Source organism: Protomyctophum parallelum (genome assembly GCF_964188405.1).
Source record: "Protomyctophum parallelum genome assembly, chromosome: 12".
Lineage (NCBI taxonomy): Eukaryota > Metazoa > Chordata > Actinopteri > Myctophiformes > Myctophidae > Protomyctophum > Protomyctophum parallelum.
Window position 1 is genome coordinate 30,330,138 of NC_139712.1, and position 19,971 is coordinate 30,350,108.

Sequence of the window (19,971 nt, forward strand, 5' to 3'; positions counted from 1 at the left end):
CTTAGTAAGACACACCACCAAACCTCCTTGCCAAAAACTGCAGATCTACAAGCTCACAGTACGTCACAATGTGACTCGTTGTGAGCTTGTAGATCTGCTATTTTTTGCTGAAGGTTCACCCCAGAATAGGGATGCTGGCGTTTAAGTGGTTAAATCAAGGGCGAAGCCATTTTCAATCCGTCGTAATGGAAACTACTATATTCTCTCAAGTTTTTCTCATGACTGTACCTGTACCTTATGGGGCAAGATTGACATATATTTCGTACCGAAATTAAAATGTTTGCGAACCACTGATGTAGTGTGTCTGGATGAATAGACCGGAGCCAGACTTACCAAGGCATATTGTAACTTCTCAAACCTGGCAAAACGATGTGAGCTTCTACATCGTTGTTGTCATCTCCAAATTTTAACTGTCAGTGTTCTTTCATACATTAATGCCCTTCTTGATCATACTACAGCATCACACAAAATTATAATAATCACACCCGTGATTTACTTTTTTGAAGGGAATGAAGGGAATTTTCCCTTCATTGTCAATGGCATTTAATGTTTGTGTTGCCACAAATTTACGTCATATTTGGCGGACATTTGACCTAATTTCTCCTTTCATCATCAATGGGCAAATATTGAGAGTGGGGACAAAAGCTGTATATAGGAGGGGCAAAAAAGTGGTAGTCAGATGGGACATTAAGGCCATATGTGGCCTCAGGGTATGACATGATTTTTTTGAGGGCCACAAGGCCAAACTGAGGGTCAACGACGGCCATGGCCTTCATGGCCTCCCTTAAATTCCTGCCCTGGTTACAGGTCTTCAACTTGTAATAGAGCATTTCTACAAGGAGGTATTGCTAGTTTGCTACTTTTCCTTAAGTAAAAATCATACCCGTGTGAACTGAGTGGTGCAACTCCCCTCTCTCTCCCCCCCCCTCTCTCTCATTAGCAGGCAACAGTGCAGCACTATTTCTCTCTGTTTCTGGCACAACAGTGCCCCTACTGGTACTCATAGTCATACTGGTGCTCATAGGTGAACACGGACATAGTTAGTCACATAGTCACATAGGTGAACACGGACATTGCTGTTCCTTGGAGTGGTTGGACCACTCAAAAATTAACTTTGAGTCCACCACTGTACATTGTTGGCATCATGTCGGCAAGTTATTATGTTCCACACACAGGTGTGTTCATCACAGTGTCTCCTTGGAGCTTTAAATTCATTATCGTCAGCTGCTCTGTGTACGGAAATTAATTTGCGGTGCCTGACACCTCCCTCCCTCCATCTTCATCCTACATTAACACTCTGCCTCAGATTAACCAGACATCTCTGTCTGCCCCACAACCCTCCTGGGACCACCAAGGAGGAGAGAGAGACCCACACACACACACACACACACACACACACACACACACACACACACACAGAGAGAGAGAACGCAGATAAAGGAGAGATAAACTGTATAATAATTAAGTAGGCTACTCTCTAATTGAGGATGACAGGCGCCAAAGGACTGGAAGTTTAAACACTTAAGCTCAGAGTCCCTCAGAGCTCTATGCCAGTGTTACATTGGCTCACATGTCAGTGCCATCTACATCCTCCTAATCCTGTTGTGATTGGGAGACTGTAGACAGGGCTCCTCAGCTGCAGCCCTTTAGTAATCGGGTGGAGCCCTATTTAAACTCTGCTCTGCACTTCAGTATTTGTCAGATCCTCAAGTAACATGCTGTGTTTCTCTTGCTCCAGAACCTGTGCCTTGTCTTGGACTTTGCCTCATCGCTACCAGCCTACGCCTACGTTAAGTTTGCCTATACCTTGTTTGGACTTTTTGCCTGCTTTTGCATTTTTTTTATTTTTGTTGTGCTCTGGACTTTGCCTCTTTGATACCAGCCTATGCCTACGCTAAGTTGCCTATACCTTGTTTTGAGTTTTTGCCTGCTTTTGCATTTTTGTATTTTTGTTGTGCTCTGGGCTGGAAATAAATCTTTGTGTTTTGAACTTTGAACTTGCCTCTATGTTTGAGTCTGCAATTGGGTTCACCTAGACTTTCATACCTAACAGCCAGTGCATTGTTTTCTGTTATTGTGGGAAAAAGCTGAAAATAGCTGTTTTCCTCACAATACGGAAGCTGCCTGGGTAGTTGTCAATTCCTAATTTAACACTTAGACTGTGGCCGTGTGGCCGGAATTGGTATATTACTACTCAAGTAGGCTACTTTCGTTTTCCCTGCTCACAGACCTCCATTGTAAGAAATGGCTAATGTTAGCATTGGCTCACGCTAGCTATCTTTCTTGTGAAACGTTTATATTTCAATTGCGATGCAATTTCAGAAAATTTTGAAATCAGATCCCAAACTCTGATGTCTGATCAGCACAATGGACAGCGACATAGTTTTTGAGAAAAGAGCCAGAGAAGATCGTAATTATAACAGTATAGTCTACGCACATAGTACGCATGCACGAGCACGTTTCGAGCGTGAAGGGGAGAGCAAGGTGTTGCCAAGCAACCGGCTCAGGGCAAAAAGTTGTTTTTTAGCGGTGCCGTTTCAGATCCATATAAAGCAATACAAAACGTATACGTCAATCGCAGACAACAGATGGCTATTAAATCAGTGACGGGAATGAAAACGGTGAAAACGCACTTCGAGCTCATCAATCTGCTACTTTTGTGTGACGCTGTCGTATGATCAAGTAGGGCGTTCATTTATGAAGAAACACAAAAAGTTAGAATATGGATATCAGAGGTTTCTGCCTGCCAGCAACGATATATGACAGTTTTTGTTGCATCCGTGTGTGGGACCCTTTCGGAAAATGAGCTGCTACATCTCAAGGGGCTGTTTGTTTCCATGAATAAATAATATTTCTCCTCGGCACGGGGTGCAATCAGTCTACAGGCGTTGGACTGATGAATGTCCCTTTTCTGGGCTCCCATCCTCATGCTTTTATACAAACTACGGGCTTGGATTTACCTCAATTGACCTCGCTGAGCTCTTGGCAGTGGTGGAAAAAGTACTTTATTATTATATACTTTATTTATTTTCACTGAATATTTAGGCAATTGTTACGACATCATGCCAAGAACAGGGCTAGAGGTGGTTAATGTGACATCATCAGACCCGACAGGCTGCCTCCTCTCTCCGCCTGTCAGGGCTTATACCCTCAGCGGAACCAACAGATGAGTTCACTGGAATGAACAGAGGAAGGTGGCTGGCCAGTGGCCAGGATGACTGGCTGCCGTTCCAAGTGAACATGGAAGGGTTTAGGGTTGGAAACTTGGAATATCATTGCTTGCGGGCAGAGACCTCTTATCTCCATATTCTAACTTTTTTGGCATTTAATCATCATCTTACAGCGTCACAAACAAACAAACGTAACAAAAGTAGCGCAAAGCGACACACTTTGAGCTTGTCGATCTGCTACTTTTGCCGTTTTTTAATTTGAATCATGAAAAGTAACAGTTTGGCCATAATGAGGTTTCCACCCGACAGACGATATACAGGTATTGTAGAAAAGAGTCATCCTACTTATCAACAGCAACCCTCCCCCTGGCCTACTCATGGACTGGATCCACCCACTTCCTGCTGTCACTCCCCCTCAATCAGTAATTTCACCTGCTCTCACTCACACCTTAATCAGTTGCCAGCTATATATACTGCTTGAGTGCCTGTCCCTACAGTTATTGTTTGGCAGCAGCAGCAGCAGCAACTCCACCACCACCACCTGAGAGCCCTCTGTCCTGGGGCCTCATGCCTGTGTTATGCGTCAATGAATAAAAACCATAACTGTGAAGCCTCACCACCTCCTTGCTCATCTCAAATGCTCATGTGTGCAACGGAACAATAAAAGGCTTTGATGGAACTCTGTGTATGCATTCTTGCCGATGCACCATGGTGATGTTAAATATCCTGTGAACCTAGAACTCTTATCTATTTAATATGGTCCTTCGAGAGCCGGATTTCGAACATTGCCATGGCTGAAAAGGAAAACCGATCTACAAACACAGAATGCACACATGAGGAAGAGCATGAAGGAGATGGTGAGGTGGAAGAGGACTCTGAGAACCCTGAAGATGGCCGACTCCTTCCAGGTCCAAGCAGAACCCAGTCACATCCTACACCTGCCAGGGTAGAAGGCAATCAACAGCCCAGCCAAGCTGACATCCTTAATTACCTCCTTGAGACGGTGAAGCAGCAAGGGGAAATTTTGCAGCGCCTCATGGGGCGATATGCACCTTCTAGACAAGAAAGCCCCTCCACCTTGACTAATCACCCAAATGCATTGCACTCTCGCCCACCCAACCAGATTGCACCTGGGTCACCTCCAGCCCCTCCCTCCCTTCCTTCAGCCCTTAACCAACTGGTTTCACATCTCCCAGCCCCGCACCAGTCCATGACGTCTCATCCTTCAGTTTCCCATGTCCCCATGCCTCCACATCGTCCAGTTCTTTGCCATCAGCCAGTCTTGCCCAGTTTTTCATCTTCCCATCCTCCAGTCCATCAGCCTGCATCTACAGCACCCCCTACTGGTCGATCCAGACACTACAGACCAGTTGAAGCTCCAAAGTTTCCTGACTTCACTAGAGAAGATGAGGTGCAATACAAGATGTTGCGAATGGCACTGAATAACTTACTTGACCCCGATGAAACCGAAGAATTCAAGTTCCATATTCTTCTTGACCACCTTAAGGTGGACCAGGCCAGACGCCTGGCTTTGGCCTACTCGTATTCCCAGCAGCCATTCACAGAAGCCTTGAGAGCCCTTGATGACCGTTATGGCCAGCCACGCCGGTTGGCACTCAAGGAGCTCAAAACCCTAATGGCTTTCCCCCCTGTACGTCAAGGAGATGGCCATGCCCTTGATGCCTTTTCCCTACGTGTCCAAGCCCTGGTTGGGCTGTCAAGAACTATGGCTGACCAGGGCAATGCTGAACTATTATGCGGCTCACATGTAGATCGGCTACTGGAGAAACTCCCACATGAACAAAGTGGCCGTTTCAAGCGTCACATGTACAGAACCCAGGCAGATGCCGCCTACAACCTCACCCACCTTTCTGATTGGCTGCACATGGAGTCCCGTTGCCAACCTAGAAGTGACTGCCCAGGCCCAGACCCCCCTCGATCACACAGACCACAAGCACCTACCCAGACCACAACCATATTTCATGTAGCTAATGGCATTGGTGATCATTCTGACTCTCAAACACCCCCTATGTCTCCCTGTGCCTATTGTGGTTCTACAACTCATCACATAAGCCAGTGTGCAGTTTTCAGAGCCCTGAACAAACAGCAAGTCACAGACTGGATCAAGAAGAATAGGAGGTGTTGGCGCTGTGCCCGACCACATCTGGCAGCTAAATGCACACTTAAGAGAGACTGTAATACCTGCAAGAAGAGACACCTGCAGGTTCTTTGTGAGATCAACAATACCTCAGCGAGATCTTATCGTGTCAATTCCACTGCCCAGAACCTATTCCTTGATCGCCCAACCCCCACAAGTAATGTTCTCTTGAAACTTGTAAAAGTCACCCTAAGCAATGGCAGTCGCACCCTAGAGACCTTCGCACTGTTGGACGACGGGTCAGCACGAACCATCCTTCTGCAGTCAGCAGCTCAAAGACTCCAGCTTGATGGTGTAACCGAAGACCTAGCCCTCCGAACAGTAAAGGGAGTGGAAAGGTTGTCGGGGGCTCGTGTCTCTTTTAAGGTGAGCTCGGCCACTAGTTCCACTGAATTTCACATCAACCATGCCTTCACTGCAGATCGACTTGCTCTGTCTGAGCACACACACCCTGTCCATTCCCTACAAAGAAGACACAAATACCTACGTAGACTGCCACTGTCACCAATGCACAAGGTCACCCCACTACTTCTCATTGGCTCAGACAATATTCACCTGATCTCCCCTGTTGCCCCAGTACGATTTGGCCCATCAGGAGCACCAGCAGCAGTTAAGACTCTCCTTGGCTGGACACTGCAAGGTCCAAACGAGTACCCTGAACCTCACCCTTCTGTTGCCAGGTGCTTCCATATGTCCAATGCCTCCCCACCGATCCATACAGTTTCCCCCCTCAAGGCTCAGAGACCCCAGACATCACCTAGCCCCCTGCTCACCCCTGCCCCCAGCGTTTGTCCGGAAAAACGTCTAAATGGCAGGCTGAAGAGTGAACGGAAGCCTGATGTCCCCAGTATTTCACACCCTGACCCCGTGAGCCCAAATTTGTTCTTCATGGGGCGGCGGGACCCTTCTCTGGCTTTGGTATCTCATCCAAGCTCGGACCTCAGTCGCTGGCATCACCCAGTAGCCCTTCCTGGAATCCCCAAGGAACCCCAAATTACTCTCCCTAGTATGACTCTTCGGAGTTGCAAATCCTTACAGTATTTGGGGGCGGCTGTAGAAAAGAGTCATCCTACTTATCAACAGCAACCCTCCCCCTGGCCTACTCATGGACTGGATCCACCCACTTCCTGCTGTCACTCCCCCTCAATCAGTAATTTCACCTGCTCTCACTCACACCTTAATCAGTTGCCAGCTATATATACTGCTTGAGTGCCTGTCCCTACAGTTATTGTTTGGCAGCAGCAGCAGCAGCAGCAGCAACTCCACCACCACCACCTGAGAGCCCTCTGTCCTGGGGCCTCATGCCTGTGTTATGCGTCAATGAATAAAAACCATAACTGTGAAGCCTCACCACCTCCTTGCTCATCTCAAATGCTCATGTGTGCAACGGAACAATAAAAGGCTTTGATGGAACTCTGTGTATGCATTCTTGCCGATGCACCATGGTGATGTTAAATATCCTGTGAACCTAGAACTCTTATCTATTTAATAGGTATACTGTAATAGTTCAAATAAAGTTGATGTCTTATACTATTTGTCACATACATTGCTGTCTGCATTTGACCCATGTATTGGAGGGGCGAGCCGCAGCTGCAGCCTCACTTGGGATTTTGGGAATCATTTGTAGTTGATCCAACCCTTGATTCTGAGTCTTTGGTATGACCCGGCTGGGGATCAAACCCCGACCTCCCAGTTTCAAGGCGGACACTCTAACCACAAGGCCACTGAGCTAGTAAAAACAAAGTCTAAGGGACAGGTTGAAATTTAAGCGGCATATCTGCACATAATGGCAGCTATTGAAGCTGGGATCAACAAATAATGAAACTGTAATCTCTAAGCACCACTGCCCTAAACATGTAGTATTGTTGTTAGTAGGAATGAACACAGAAGCACCATGGAGGAAGTGGACTAAGAAAGGGGAGGAGCCAAACAGAGTTCCTGTTGCTACACAAAGAAATCACACCTGTGTGAACCGAGTGGTGCAACTTCTCCCTCTCTCTCTCTCTCTCTCTCCCCCCCCCCCCCCCCCCCTCGTCAGATTAGCTTTATTATGGATATCAATGAACCTAGACAGTCAGTAGTTGGATTTGCGTCCAGCAGGTGGCAGCCATGTCACATACTTCTCTCTTTCCAATTTCACGCATGCGCACACCACTCGTGCTCATGATACCCACGGACATTCCTGATTGTAGGAGTAGTTGCACCACTCAAAAAGGAGGTGCATGGTGCCCCCAGAGGCAAAAGCAAGGGGGGAATCCTTTTTTCCGGAATGGGTTCCCAGTTTGTTGAAAAGCGGGCTACAACAGCCAATAATAATGGCACCCCCAGTCCTTAGCATCGATGGCATATGGTAGCCTCTTTAATCTGTAGCGCATGAGTTAGTCTAGCCAGTAGATTGGGGGTGAAGATTTTAGACATCGAGCCAAAAGGTCCAATCTGCTTCACAATAAAAGACTATAGTATACTATAGTATAGTAGGCCTAACCAAATTAAAATATTAAAGTCTGTTGCTCATAAGATAGATAGATAGATAGATAGATAGATAGATAGATAGATAGATAGATAGATAGATAGATAGATAGATAGATAGATAGATAGATAGATAGATAGAGCGGCTGACAGGGAAAATGAATGCACATTCACAGGCACAAGTTACCAAGGAAACTAGAAGAGCACCGATTCACTGCCATTTAAGTCAGAGAGCGAGAGAGAGAGAGAGAGAGAGAGAGAGAGAGAGAGAGAGAGAGAGAGAGAGAGAGAGAGAATGAGAATGAGAATGAGATAGAGAGAGAGAGAGAGGGGGAGAGAGAGAGAGAGAGAGAGAGAGAGAGAGAGAGAGAGAGAGAGAGATTTTGCAGAGGGGAGGGGTTGGAGGTTTGAAGTTGTGACCTGTCATTGGGGGCTTGGACTTAATCCACCACCAGCAAGTGAGTTACAGCAGTGTTGCCATACATTGCCAAAGAAATAAGAAGAACAAAAAAAAAAAAAAAAAAAAAAAAGGGACACACAACGTCACAGGGAGCGGAATTATAAGGAATAGACACACAAACACACAAAGTCAAATGTTATAGAATATAGCCGGTCTAACAAGCTTATTATATAGATATACTATACTATAGTATAGATCTGTAATTTCCAAAATAATTCAGACAACGGAAATCTGGTATGGGGGTGCCTGGCACAAAATATTTTCAGATGGGGACAAATAATTACCGGTATGTATTGATTTGGCGGGTCCTTGACATGACAATGTTGAGAACTGGTTTATAAACAACATTAGGAAGCAAGCAAACATTTGCATTACTTAATTGGAGTAGAATAATTGTTATTTTGATCATTTGTCTGTTGTCTCTCCTATGGTACAGTACCACATCAATACAGAACGGAATTGTGGAAAAGATGTTATCCAATGATAACTAAATATTCTACGTTGTGGGTCTGAGAGGCTCAATCAAATCAGATGCAGGTGCAGGTCCATGGCTCAAATGCCAAAAGAATAATGGACCTTGATATGAAATGGGTTGAAAACCACTGGCTTATAATGCACAGACATGGCAAGCCTAAGCCACAGCCAGTCGCATTCACCCCCACTTTGTAATCAGACTGCCACTATTATCCCCCTCAATCACATGAGCCCTGAGGGGGCTTGACCAGAGGCTGAAGGGGCAGAGTGTTGCACCTCACATGGATTAAAGACAACTACAACTACAATCTTAGTCACGACTGAAAAATGTTGTGTGGGGCCTACTCCTAATGTGTTATTTGTGAAACAGATCTCTCTGTTTCTGTTTACAAACGGGAAATGTGTTTTACATATGTTATGATTAACTATAGTCAATTATGTACAGAATAAGACCTGATTGCAGGATAAAGTTGTATTACGTCTGACGGTCTCTAGACTCTAGTAAAGACTTATGTTAAGCCAAGCCTTATGATGTCCACACAGGCTAACAAAAGAGTATTTCACAACCGTTCTGTATTAAGGGGAATTAGCATGTTCGAAAAATCTTTATATCGTTTTCTTCAAATAACTTTAGACGATTTTTTAAATATGTATAGAAGCCCCGTAAAAATGAGATGCTACTCAAGGGCCTATCCTTTCAATAAATTCTGACAACAACCTAGTGGAGTCGAGTGCAATAATAGGCTAATACATTATAAGCATTTAATACATAATGTGTATATGATTATTGATGTAAAGCATCTTGAGTATTTACTATTTACACAGTGTTATAAGTAGATAATGCATTATAAGTATGTTTATAATGCATTATAGACATGACGGGATGCATAGTAAATGTTACACTGTCCACGATGGTTTTTTACTATTTTAAAACATTTAAAGATTGTTCAACTAGCCAATCTACATCGATACATTGTTAGTTTGTAGATCGGCTATTTGTACTATTTTAAAATGTTTAAAATGGCAAATAAGTTTAGGGATAAGGGGCAAGATATAGGGCATGGTTTCAAGACATTGTGTTAAAGACACTGAAAAAACTAGACTAAAACGTTAGGGAGGGACTAGTGGAGAAGAGATCCAGTAGAAGTAAAATATAAGTCATTTTTATGTCTGGTTGCGCTCGGGTAGATCGAGCTTGCAGATCGGCTATTTCAGCATGCAACCAAGTGTAAAATCATGTGTTAAGTCAAGACACCATCAAGGCCCACCAAAATATATTTTAGTGGACAAAATCAACTGTAGATTTAGTGGACTAAAGTCGTATGATATTTAGTGGACTAAAACAAAAAAAACAAAAAGTTTGATGACTAAGATATGACTCTATCATCTAAATTACATTTGATTCAAAAGACTGACTAAAACTAAAACATTTCAGATTACTAAATATTTTATTCAAAATACTATGACTAAAACTGCTGTCAAAATCAACACAGCTTTCAGCCCATAGGCAGTAGTGGAAAGTAACTAAGTACATTTACGCAAGTACTGTACTTTTCCAGTTTCCAGTACTTTTTCTTCTACTCCTACATATATACTCAAGTACATTTTTTATTCCGGACTTTTACTTGTAACGGAGTAGTTCTACATTGCAGTATTGGTATTTTACTTGAGTAAAGAATGTGAGTACTTTTTCCACCACTAAATCCAGTGAAGTGGCCTGGCGGCCTGGCAGTGACCGGTTGCCCACTGAAGGCCTGGGATCATCCGCTAGTTGGACATAAGAGTGACCGGTTGCCCACTGAAGGCCTGGGATCATCCACTAGTTGGACATAAGAGTGACCGGTTGCCCACTGAAGGCCTGGGATCATCCACTAGTTGGACATAAGAGTGACCGGTTGCCCACTGAAGGCCTGGGATCATCCGCTAGTTGGACATAAGAGTGACCGGTTGCCCACTGAAGGCCTGGGATCATCCGCTAGTTGGACATAAGAGTGACCGGTTGCCCACTGAAGGCCTGGGATCATCCGCTAGTTGGACATAAGAGTGACCGGTTGCCCACTGAAGGCCTGGGATCATCCGCTAGTTGGACATAAGAGTCACCGGTTGCCCACTGAAGGCCTGGGATCATCCACTAGTTGGACATAAGAGTGACCGGTTGCCCACTGAAGGCCTGGGATCATCCACTAGTTGGACATAAGAGTGACCGGTTGCCCACTGAAGGCCTGGGATCATCCACTAGTTGGACATAAGAGTGACCGGTTGCCCACTGAAGGCCTGGGATCATCCACTAGTTGGACATAAGAGTGACCGGTTGCCCACTGAAGGCCTGGGATCATCCACTAGTTGGACATAAGAGTGACCGGTTGCCCACTGAAGGCCTGGGATCATCCACTAGTTGGACATAAGAGTGACCGGTTGCCCACTGAAGGCCTGGGATCATCCACTAGCTGGACATAAGAGTGACCGGTTGCCCACTGAAGGCCTGGGATCATCCACTAGTTGGACATAAGCAGGTTAAACATCCGACCATAAGAGCTGCCTTTTGTTTCTTTCTTTTTTTAACGAGGGGTTTAAAAATAAACATTTTATCACCACTACAAATGAGTATTCCTGTTGTTCTGGTTGTTTAAATAGTTATTTAGTATGGTAGTTATTTAGTATGGGTGGGAGAGATTGAAGGTTTTCTTTTCCTTTTGTCTGTCTTTATTTTTTACTTTCCTCTTTTTGTTTTCTATAAAAAATATAAAAGAATGTACACTTTATAACCTGTTCTTAACACCCTGAACAGCAAGGACGGAGTTCTCCGTTCAATCAATTAGTAAGGCCCAGCGCTCAGGACGGAGATTGATTAAAAAGGACGGAGAATATTGATATCAAAACCGATCGCTTTTTTTTAAATATATATATTTTTTCTAACAAGACAAACATGTAAATCACCAATGCACATACTGTAGGTGGCCTTACACAGGGACAGCTAAAACATTGAAACAAGGGATCTTCCATGTTTTTCCAGAGTAATGAACTAATGTGTCTCACCCTATCGTCTCTGTCGGGTGGAGACCTCATACATGTCCTAAACTGCTCAAATTCAAAAGCAGCAAAAGTAGCAGTTCCACAAGCTTGCGGATCTGCAACATTTGACTCTTTTGTGTCACGCTGTAGTGTGGTCAATATAGATTAATTAATTTACAAATGAGTTAAAATATGGAGATAAGAGGTTTCTTCCCCGACGGTGACGTTATGTAACCGAGTTACAGTATTCATCCATTGGCTGCACATGGAGCTCGGGGGCCCTTCTATCCCCCCCTGGGACCCCGTTGGCACAGAGGGTGACCAGATCACTGGGCGGAGGTAGAGATCGGAGTGGCATGACTGCCGAGGAGGAATGCAAGGAATTTCCCCCCTTTTGTAAACACGCCGTCCAGCAGTGACCGCATGCTCAGCCGGTCACTGCACTTCTTATCTCATCGTGCTTTAATCATTCTAAATGGGTAGTTATCCATTACTACCCCCCCACACACACACACACACGAAAACAAGAGCGCTCGTCCCAAACTCGCCCAAGGGTCAAATCCGGCGACCTCGGAAACGGTTGCCACCAGGTGCAAATGCACCCTCCCTCAGTAAAACTGTGCCTAAAACCTAACCTTATTCCTAAACGTAACCCCTTGGGGAAAACTAATTGGGGAACCCTGGCTAAGCTGTAATCCTGGGCGCTACTCTCCCTCTCCCCTCCCATCGGCATAGGTAGCAGGATATTGGCGGAAGTACCGCTCAAGGAAATGACGTTGACGCTTTACAAATCTGTTTACATTATCCGTGAATGAAATTGGACAGATGTTCTGGCTCGACACTTCCACCGATACACTCTCTGCCTTAGGTTGTGACCAGGCTTTTTTCTTAGCAGATGAGAAACGCTGGGGCCGAGGCTAGGGGAGGCATGTATAGAGACCAAGATTACTGCACACACCCTTACGTCCCTTGCTAGCTTTTCTTTTGGTCACTGACTGCAGTGCTTGGAGCTAAAGCTGCCACCAGTCTTTTGTGCACCTGAGGCACCGTATACTGGCATGCATACTATACATCTCCATTTACTCCCGGTTAGCCCCCAATGGCCAGATGGAGTCTTCTCCGATAGAGTGTAATGGCATTCGAAATGTCAACACCATTGGGGAAATTCTTTTCCTGTCCCCGTTAAGCCGAGGCGGTTCTGCACGACTAAGGCCCAGGCTCCTTTCATCTCCCATGGGACTTCTCTGTAGCCGATAGGATCATAAGTGGCTGAAGGGTGGGGGGTGGGAGGGGGTATTTTTCTTCCTGGTTGAATGGTGCTGCGTCCATCACCGTAAACAAACACGCTTCCAGTGTGGTGCCACCACATCCCTGTGGCTCACTAGCGAGTGTACCCCCCCCCCCCCCCCCTCCCGTTTAGATGAGACTTCAGTTAATGCTGCTTGGCATTTAGAAAACACAGGAAAAACGCAGTGAAGGCAAGGTTGTTTTTTCCTCCTCTAACACGCATGCACACACACACACACACACACACACACACACACACACACACACACACACACACACACACACACACAGTGCTAAGTCCACCCTGGCCTGAGCACATTACTGTACGTATAGTTTGTTGGGGCCATATTTACCCAGGAGGGGATGGGACGGGGGAATTCCATTTGTACTGTGTACCATTCTCTACCAGTCATGGGGGACTGTTGTGAGGCCTGGTAGCTGACTGTGTGTTTTTATTTTATTTTTTATATCCAACAATTTTGTAACACATTTCTCACCCGGTGTGAATTGAAGATGTAATCCTGGACACTCTCCAACCTGGGGAAAGCCCCAAAATTAGGTCATGCTTCCTCCATTGCATGAGGAGTGAGCAGGCTGCTTCTTATCACCTGACAGGGGGGAGTTTCCCCGGTAGGACGTAGCGCATGGAAGGAACACATTATTCCAACCAGTTCCTTTCCCCTCCATCAGGCTGACCAGGAGAGGCAGTATAGAGAGGCAGTATAGACACCAGGATTCTTTTGTGAGGGTACCTACCCTGGGGGACACATGGGGAACATGCAAACTCCACACAGAAAGGACTGTGGCAACATTCTAAACCAGTGATCTTCAACAGGGAGTCCGGGACGCCTATAAGGGGTTCTCAGAGTTACTGCAGTGGGGCCTCCAAATCTTTGTGTGATAGGAACTTACATAACCACTTCAACCCTAGCAACCCTATAGTCTGAGGGGACCATTAGCCGGAAATAGGTGAACTAGTGAGCTTGCTGATCAGCAGTTTTGGGCAAAGAGGACTGGTGTGTAGATGGGAAAAAAGAGCAGACCAAGTAGCCTCCAAAGCCAAAGGTCAAGTTTAGAAAGTATTGAGGTTTAAGTGGTTAAAGGTCTGAAAATATACACATTTCAAACATCCAACATATTAACACTTTGAGTACTATTCACAAGTTGCCCGAGTTAATTAATTGTAAGACACTTTTGCTGCGATTCGCAAGTTTCCCGAGTTATGTTTTCATTGTTTAATCCACGTTTTAATCAGTTTTGAGTCATACAGGCAATCCACCGGTCAGAAAGGGATACGAGACGCGTTTTGATGACATCATCGCAAAAAGGTCCGTCGCGCCAGCGTGCAAAGGGTTATGGGAAATTGAGTCCTTGTTGTTTACAATGGGAAAGCTGCATAGCGGACACCACATCCGGGCTGTTGTTGTGATCGGCACCTTGGAATATTTTTCAACACTACAACAAGCGATTACACCGTTTTAATAGAGCAAATAATAAATAAACAAAACAAAACATTAGTTGACACAACACTGATGATAGTGCTGTCAAACAAGTCTAGTATGAAGCTATTAATTAAATCTATCGAAGTTTAGTGCAACTGCAACACAATTTTATATATGTAGTGGGTGCTTCATCTCTCTCTCTCTCCGCTAAGGGGGTCCTTGATAAATAAATAAAAGAAAGTTGAAGACCCGGCCTCATATAAACATTTTCCCATGGTGTCGTAACTACATCACTTTGCAGACTGCAGAGAGTCAGAAACGAGATTTTCCTTTTTACGGAACAATCCACTGATACGTTTATTTATGGGAGGAGTGGAGCTTTGGGTGGGAAAGTTAAGATTCTTTCCGGGTGTTTTCCAAATGGATATGCAGACTCTTCCTGACATCAGTGATAAAAGAAAAACGCTGTCTCTGCATAGCTACTGGCCCTTTCAGAATCTATCCAGTAAGTACACAAAATGTTTACTGAAGTGAAAGTATAAATACCACAACATAGAAATATGCCGTAAGAAGAATACAAAAGTATGGCATAAAAAGCACTCATCACAACTAAAACTGTGATGATGAAATGTTCCATTTCACAAGTTTTAAAATTTTATAGAAATCATTTGAAAATAACGGGTCACATGGCGATGTGTTGTGAGCTTGTTGATCTGCTGATTTAAAAAAGCTGAAGTATACATAGGCCTGAAGTGGTTAATGTATGTTTTGTAATAATAATCCAAACCAACAACTACAAATAAAGTATAGTAACTGACTTTTTCAAATAATTGTAGGGGAGTAAGTAGAAGTAAAAGTAATTCAAAATTAGAAGGAAAGAAAAGTACAGTACTTGAGTAGGTTACTTTCCACCACTGCTGAATGGTATAAGGGTGTGACAGACACAGGACAATTGAGTACTATTTCCTCCACTGACACCGACACACAGGACTCACTGACACCATGAAGTCCAGAGATACTCAGTAAAACCACGTCAGAAGGGAGTACCAGCAGGTACATTCTCTCTCTCTATATATATCTAATCTATACACCCGAGCGTAACCAAACATAAAATGCCTTGTCTTATATATTATATTGGATCAACATTTTAGTCTAGTTTTTATTTGTTGACAAAATTAGCAATATTTAGCCTTAGTTTTAGTCATCATAGCTTAGTTTCTATATAGTTTTTATTTATTTTTTGTCTTTGAAAAGAAGTAGTCAACAAAAATAATTTTAGTCTACGAAATCAACACTGCCTAGTGGGAGCATATAGGGCCCTCTCAGGTTCTGATTCGTCGTGGTGACGACAGGACAAGATATCATATGATGATTCTGTACAGGGAACGATTCCCTCCATGTGCTTTTTAATGTCCATCCATGTTGATGTGCACACAGGTCATTAGTGTCTAAGTGCCTTGCTCATATGTTGTCTAATACCCATTCATAGCATCACAGCATGTCAGCTCAACCCGAGGAAGCTGTCAGCCACCGATGTCAACGCCCTTTGTTGACCCTAAGTCCTTCCCCCATGACCGCGTGCACACACACACACACACACACACACACGCATGCACGTACGCACACACAGCGGAGGATTGTCCCCCAGAACAAAGAAGGTTGGGGGGTTTCTGAGGGGGGGGGGGGGCGTTCAGGCAACTAAACATTCCAGTCACAATGGAGAGAGCGACCTGCAGGTTCAATTAACTATGCACTTACAATGCTCTTTACGGCAACACTGTCCTTGGACACAAAATGGAAACTTAGCCATTGAAAGGAGGTATTTGGTGGTGATGATGACAGTCTGGTCGCCGGTGGTCTTACTTTTTAAGAGAGTCCCTCCTATTATGGTCTTTGTTACTGTTGCCACTGCCCTATAAGAGAAGCACTTGAGAATGAGATACTGCTCATAGTATTCTCATCATGACGTGTTTTTCACTATAGTAATAATCACACAATGGGATTGGTATTTAAGATAGTCAAAGGGGGCGGGGCAGTGCTCTCAATACCTTCATACCTGAATTCTTCTTCAGCCACAATACTAGAGGGAGCGACAACGACCTGGTATCGTTCACCCAAATATAGAACAAACATGTTTAAGTTCTCATTCTATACTCTGCCACCAAAATGTAGGATGCCTTGACACCATCCATTGCAAGATGTGGATCAGTGGGTTCATTCAAAACTGTCCTGAAAAATCATCTATCAGGACTCAACCACGAGTGGAGGAAAATGTAAATTCCCAAAGAAATGGGTTGTCATTCACTGCCGCCGTTTTTCCCTTTATACGCACACTTACTATGCAAACGTGCAGTGAAAGCGTGCCGTGACGTGACGCAACGTCGCTCTGGCACTGTTAACCCGGTCGATTCCAAATTTTGCACGCACACTCCCTGGATGCCAACGATGAACCTCTGCCCCAACATTTCCAGAACGGCCTGTTATAGCGCCACCAGGAGGCCCAAACGTGCAGTGAAAGCGTAACGCGACACGACACGTCGCTCTGGCATCGTTAACCCGGTCATTCCAAATTTTGCACACACTCCCTGGATGCCAACAATGAACGATGAAGCCTGTTATAGCGCCACCAGGAGGCAGACTGTCCGATATTTCATATTCCATCCTAATTGGCTAATATTGGCTTGCAAAGTTTGCACGTTTAGCCAGTTTCGAAAAAAAAGCCTAAAATCATCGGCAATTTACGTTACATCTTTCACAGACTTTCCTACTAGGCTGAGGAATATATCTCACCCCTTTCACATTGTTATAGTGCCACCAACAGGTGGATTTTCGCAAAACACATTTTTGGAACAAAATGCCACAAAACATCCAATTGGCCTATTAGTGCGCCACGCCATGCCACATTTCTGACTAATAAAGTATTCAATCTATCAAAACAATTAACAGCTCATTGACCACAGTTGTCATTCCCCCCCCCCCCCCCCCCACCCCATTTCCCCTCACTGTATATGTATCTTTTCCCTTTTTGCTTCCTATATGATGAATTCCTGTTCTGTTCTTTAGCTACATAGAAGTGTCTATTTGTATGTCTCTAAATGTTTTGATGAAATGAACAATGTGGACCCTGTTGTAAACAAGTGTAATGCTTAATTGGGTCGTCCACTCACAGTTAACAGTCTTTGTATTGAGTTTGTGCTTAAAATGTACTGTAAATTCTACAAACTGTTAATAAATATTTCAATCAATCAATCAATCAATTTTACGATAATCATCTGCTATTTCATTGCAATGACCTGTTTGCCGCGAAGACATCATCTACCATTGAAAATGATGATTAGTGTCACATTAGACAAATTCTAACCTACATGAGAAATACTGACACTGGAAATACATATCCAACATTCTTCTACATTTAGCTTTCATACATTTTCACATATTCTTCATGCAATATGCCTATATAAAAACAGTGAATAATGGCACCGCGCAAAAATATGACCAAACACACTCACACACAAGATTCATTTATCTCAGAAATTAATCAAGATGCCAGCCTATCCTTAATGTTTCTCTTGACTTTTTCTTTCATATCTAAGATAAAGCAAACGTCACACTCCAAGGCAAATTTGCACCCACTTCAGTTCTTTACACCTGTAGACCTTTTTTTAAAAGACCATTACTCAAGTAATCAACAAACTATACTATAAAAACTGATCAAATATTGGCCAAATAAATGAAATAATATAAGAAAAAGGAAAAACATTGTACAAATGCTGACCCTCAATCATATTTTAACTGGGGACCCCCCCACCCTGACGTGCACTTGGAATTGTAGGCATATAGTTTGACTCGGTTCCACAGATAAATAGTGAAAATATAGCCGATCTACAAGCTTGCAAGGCTATATTCAATTATTTTTTTACTCTAAAATTTGACCTTTTTTAAGTAGGTCTATTGTTATTATCATTATTATTTAACTTTTTCTCATTTTAGAAGTAGGGCCTATTAAAAAGGTATTAAAAGTACTTAAATTGAAACTTTAGTAATGTACCTGATAATCCCCCCCCCCCCACCCTGCTCCTGGGGGTCCCGACCCCCATTAGCCTACTACAAAAAAGTTTGGCCTTTAATGGTGGTAAATCAAATGTTAATTTGTTCATTCCCAAACGATCGAGCGAGCTGCCCATTTGTGTTTTCAGGAATTCTGTAGGCTTACACCGGAGAGCGATTAGATGATAGTGTGTTATAATTTATCGCTTATCAATACTAACATCATGTCATCTGGTGAAATCGATTAGGCTCGCCTCCCTCGTCGGCTAATGATCGACACCTAACATTATTTCAATGGCGTTTCACTGACAAAATTCTATAATGAAAGTCACCACCTGAAAAAAAAGAAGAAAAAAAAAACTACGACCACAGCAACCCGTATCCACAGTTCCACACAGCAGCAAGCCGTTCCAACACTCCTCAATGCGTAGCTATTTGATAAAATAGCGGTAACAGCTATTCTATCACATATACGCACAATCCTCCTGTGTTCGATGCACGCAGCACACCGGCTCGCTTTGAACATAATCTTTAATGCACCACAAACATTGTCAATCGGGCCGGGACATCAAAGCGTCAAACCGAAAAAGTATAGGCTATTAGTATTAGGTGACAGACACATACAAACGGATATAGAGTCACTTACCTACAACACAAGGTGCGCTGCCTAGCTGCTGCGTTACTGATCCACGTATATCCTCCTCCGAGAGACCGAGACAAACCAAACGACCACCGAAAAGCCGCTGTGTCACTTCATAGGAGCCTAGGAGGAGCGCACATGTTGCCACCAGTCAGTCGGTCCGAGAGACCACCACCACCATATGAACCAATGGAGCTTCAACAACTACTGTACTGGGGTGTGTGTACAGTGTGTGAGTGTGTGTGTGTGTGTGTGTGTGTGTGTGTGTGTGTGTGTGTGTGTGTGTGTGTGTGTGTGTGTGTGTGTGTGTGTGTGCGTGCGTGCGTGAGAGAGATTCCCATGGGGAACCTGCAGTTTGTCCGGCCGGGCTACACCCTGTCGGCAGTCAGTTTACAACTGCCCACCTTTCCTCCTCTCTCATCCGGATACTCGATACTGTGAATAGGTGATGACACCTAAAGTAGCGTATTGTATTACGGCAATGTATTGCTGTGAGTCAGCGTGTGACCAGACCAGAGCCGGGTAGGCTACAGCCTGCCTAATATACAGATTCATATAATAATGCGTGGTCTGGTGGTGCGCAGGAGGCGCGCACTCCGCGCAGTAGCGTGTGTACGTCGGTGCGGTGCCACCCACCCACGACGAGAGGGAGGACTGTGGGATTTTCGTGGTGAATGTATACGGCCACGGAATGTTAATGAGGAGACCGCTGCTCTGCTCTGCTGCTGCAACGGCATACAGAGTTTCCAATCCTGATCGAAGTATCTGTGGAGCTGCTCAGCAGTTATTTATTGGACTGTTTAACCAAGTGC

At 44.3% G+C, this 19,971-nt stretch overlaps 1 protein-coding gene across 3 annotated transcripts in view; it reads right to left on the reverse strand.

Moving 5' to 3' along the window:
* tmem108 (transmembrane protein 108) overlaps positions 1 to 19,570 on the reverse strand; it is a 69,770-nt gene extending 50,200 nt beyond the window's left edge. The window contains exons 1-2 of one of the 3 annotated variants that reach the window (XM_083778352.1): positions 19,564 to 19,570; positions 19,166 to 19,282 (exon numbers count right to left, since the gene is read on the reverse strand). The gene's annotated coding sequence lies outside the window, so the exon portion shown is untranslated. Of the gene's footprint in view, positions 1 to 19,165; positions 19,379 to 19,563 lie in introns of those variants that run through there. The other 2 variants (XM_083778350.1, XM_083778351.1) reach the window with 2 other exon arrangements.
* Positions 19,571 to 19,971: the final 401 nt, after the last annotated feature.